Here is a 4,481-nt window from a genome sequence, read left to right on the forward strand (position 1 = left end):
GTGCCCAGAGCCGAAAACTGTCAACAAGACTTTTCCCTGAAGGGAAGGCGGCCTGGGGATGGGAGAGGTGAGGCCAAGCCCACCTTCTAGTGCTTTCTGTGGCCTGGGACGAGTCACGGAGCCTCTTTGGACTGATTTCTATGTTATTGATTTTTGTTTTTAATTTAATAAATCTTTATTGTTCAGATTATTACAATTGTTCCTCTTTTTCCCCCCATAGCTCCCCTCCACCCTTACCTCACCCCCACTGTCCTCATCCGTAGGTGTACAATTTTTGTCCAGTCTCTTCCCGCACCCCCACACCCCTTTCCCCCCGAGAATTGTCAGTCCACTCCCTTTCTATGCTCCTGATTCTATTATATTCACCAGTTTATTCTGTTCATCAGATTTTTTATTCACTTGATTTTTAGGTTCACTTGTTGATAGATATGTATTTGTTGTTCATAATTTTTATCTTTACCTTTTTCTTCTTCTTCCTCTTCTTAAAGAATACCTTTCAGCATTTCATATAATACTGGTTTGGTGGTGATGAACTCCTTTAGCTTTTTCTTATCTGTGAAGCTCTTTATCTGACCTTCAATTCTGAATGATAGCTTCGCTGGGTAGAGTAATCTTGGTTGTAGGTTCTTGCTATTCATCACTTTGAATATTTCTTGCCACTCCCGTCTGGCCTGCATAGTTTCTCTTGAGAAATCAGCTGACAGTCGTATGGGTGCTCCTTGTAGGTAATTAACTGTTTTTCTCTTGCTGCTTTCAATATTCTCTCTTTGTCTTTTGCTCTTGGCATTTTAATTCTGATGTGTCTTGGTGTGGTCCTCTTTGGATTCCTTTTGTTTGGGGTTCTCTGTGCTTCCTGGACTTGTAAATCTATTTCTTTCACCAGATGGGGGAAGTTTTCCATCATTATTTCTTCAAATAGGTTTTCAGTATCTTGCTCTCTCTCTTCTTCTGGCACCCCCATAATTCGGATGTTGGTACGCTTGAGGTTGCCCAGAGGCTCCTTACACTATCTTCAAATTTTTGGATTCTTTTTCCTTTTTGCTTTTCCGGTTGGATGTTTTTTGCTTCTTTGTATTTCAAATCTTTGACTTGATTCTTGTGGTCCTCTAGTCTGCTGTTAGGTCTCTGTAGAATATATTTTATTTCAGTCAGTGTATGTTTAATTTCTAGTTGGTCCTTTTTCATATCCTCGAGGGTCTCGCTAAATTTATTGGCCTTTTCTAGAAAATTCTTGAAAAACCTTATAACCATGGTTTTGAACTTTATATCCAGTCGTTTGCTTTCCTCTATTTCTTTTGTTTGTGACCTGTTTCTTTGTCTCCGCATTTTGGCTGCTTCCCTGAGTTGATAGAGTGGCTTTGTGTGCTAGGTGTCCTATAGGGCCCAGTGGCTCAGCCTCCCCAGTTACCTGAGGTGGACACTCTTGGTGCACCCCTTTGTGGACTGTGTGCACAGCCTTGTTGTAGTTACGTCTTGATTGTTGTTGGTATCACTGGGAGGAATTGACCTCCAGGCCAATTGGCTGTGAGTATCAGTTGTGTCTATGCTGGGAGAACTTCTGTGCTGGAGACACCCTTATGAGACAAGACTTGCAAAATTGCAAAAGCCTCTGTGCTCAGCTTGGATGGGGCGGAGTCTCAGGGCTGAGAAGACAGTCTTGGCTTCCCGTCAGCCCTGCCCTAGGAGGCCCTTGGGTCTCAGTGTCCCTCGGTAATTGCTGCAAGCACCTCTGAGAGAAAGCCGCCCTCGAGTTTCACCCGCTGCCAGACAGTCCAGTTTCTCCCTGAATGAGTCTGGGTCCCCAGAGTCTCACCGGAACTGGAGTTCAGCGCAGTTGGGAGCTTCCGTCTCCCTCCCGCTTGAGAAAGCCAGCCTCGCACTCAGCTGCCAGTGCTCTCCGCGTGCTCATCTCCGTACCTCAGCCTTTTGCAGCTCCTCTGAGTCTCAGTGTGCTTTTCTCTTTCCTTCTAGTTGTAGAATTTCCACTCAGCCAGCTTTCCTGTGGTTCTGGATAGTGTCCGTTCTGTCTTTTAGTTGTAGTTTTGAAATTGTTGTGCGAGGCAGCAGTTTGGGTCTTTACCTATGCCACCATCTTGGTTTCTCTCCTGATTTCTATGTTAGTAAAGAAGGGTTATCACGCTCAACTGAGGTCAACGAGCAAATTAAGTGAGATACATGTGCTCATGGAAGTGGGTCTTCGAGAAGTGAGAAGTTTGGCTCAGTGGATAGAGCAGCCGTGGGCAAACTACGGCCCGCGGGCCGGATCCAGCTGTTCTATCTGGTTCTCTTGCTCTCCCCTCCACTCCTTTACTTTGAATTTATATTAGTTCACACAAACACTCCATCCATGCTTTTGTTCCGGCCCTCCGGTCCAGTTTAAGAACCCATTGTGGCCCTCGAGTCAAAAAGTTTGCCCACTCCTAGGATAGAGCGTTGGCCTGCGGACTGAAGGGTCCCAGGTTCGATTCCTGTCAAGGGCACATGCCTGGGTTTCGGGCTCGATCCCCAGTGGGGGGCATACAGGAGGCAGCCCATCCATGATTCTCTCTCATCATTGATGTTTCTGTCTCTCTCTCCCTCTCCCTTCCTCTCTGAAATCAATAAAAATACATTTAAAATAAAACAAACAAACAAACAGGTGTCTGTAATTTACAAATATCAAGAGTGATGCAGCAGAAAAGATCCTCCAGTCTTTAAAAAAAAACCAGATCTCTCTGGCCTGGTATAGCAGCTGTTTCCCATCGGAGCAGGGCAATTCCCCTCTTTTCTTCGTTATAGAATTTGCTGCGTTCCGGGCTCGGTGCTGGCTTCTGAGCATAGCAACCTGTTTCTGCGCTGACCTCTTACTCCACGGAGGTCAGAGTCCACGGCGTGAGGCTGGACACAGAGACACACTAGGGTGGGAAGTCATGGAAACAAACAATTCAATAGGCACCCTGCCGCCCCAGGGGTCAGCGGAGGCCTTCCCGTAGGAGGCGGCGTGAACGAGTCAGTAACGCGGGAAGGGCCTTCGGGAAGCAGCCGTGTGTGGGAATGAGGACTGTTCAACACGCCTGGGGATTAGAGTGCAAAGGCATGAAGGGAATTTGGTGAACTTATTGGGAACAGGATAAACAGGTATTTTTAAAAAATCAGTTGCTTTTCCCAAAAGTAGAAGTTTTTACTCAGGAACAGAGATAGAAGTTTTTATCAGTCTCTAGCAACAGTTGGGCACCTCGTAAGGTGGTAAAAAAAAATTGTAAAACTGCCCTAGGTGGTTCGGCTCAGTGGATAGAGCGTTGGCCTGTAGACTGAAGGGTCCCTGGTTCAACTCCAGTCAAGGGCACATGCCCAGGATAGGGGCTTGATCCCCAGTAGGGGTCGTGCAAGAGGCAGCCAATCCATGATTCTCTCTTATTACTGATGTTTCTATCTCTCCCTCTCCCTTCCTCTCAAAAGTCAATAAAAAATATATTAAAAAAAATAAAAATAAATTTAAAAAATTATAAAACTAAACAGATAACTACAAAATAACAACACACATAGCCGCCTATACATGTAGAATTATGGGTGTGAATACACACATGTACATTTATCTACGTGTGCATGTGTAGACATGTACATATGTGTATGTACATGTACAGACACACACACACACATAGAAATGTGAGAGCTCAGGGCCACGCTGACCCACGGGCACATCCAGACTGCGATCAGTTTCCTACGCGTGATACATTTAGGAAGCACTGTCAGGGAAGTGGAAGAACATTGTGAGGGAGAATCACGGATCAGCTGCCTCCTGCACGCCCCTCATTAGGGATTGAGCCCACAACCCGGGCATGTGCCCTGACCGGGAATCGAACCCTGACCTCCTGGTTCCTAGGTCACTGCTCAACCACTGAGCCACACCAGCCGGCTCCCAGCTCACATCTCTCTGTCTGCCTACTCACTGCCTATTCTGGGTGTGCCAGCCAGCATGTCCAGAGTCTCTGTTTTTTCCCTTTAAAATTTCATGCAATTTGTGCCTCTGACTGAGTTTGCTTAGGACAAATAAAGACAATAAGTTGCATCAAATTGCTAGAAAAAAGTGTTGTATGTCGCTGTGGCCTCGGCACGCTGTGTGTGTGTCCACATATGTGTGCCGAGTCAGCACAGGAACCACCGATGAAGGTCATGTTCGGGGCTGTTACATAAGCAGCCGAGTGGCCTGGCCTTGCTGACTCCTCTCCCAGATCGCCCGCTGTTCCCAGGTTGGGAGTGGGCTGTCGTGGGTGTTTTTCAGTGTCCCCCGACCTGGACCCCCGGCAGCGTGCCACCCCCCACGGGCACAGGGTCACCAAGCTGCCTCTGGCCCTGGCTCCAGGGTGGGAGAGGGGACTTCTAACCCTCGGGTGAGTGGGGCTGGGGGTGAACCCATGTATTCTTCCTTGTCTGCCTTCTCTCCCACCCAGTCTGCACACGATCCCATAGCCAAAACTCTTTGGGGCAGGGGGTGAGCCTTC

This window comes from Plecotus auritus (assembly GCF_963455305.1).
Source record: "Plecotus auritus genome assembly, chromosome: 12".
Classification (NCBI taxonomy): domain Eukaryota; kingdom Metazoa; phylum Chordata; class Mammalia; order Chiroptera; family Vespertilionidae; genus Plecotus; species Plecotus auritus.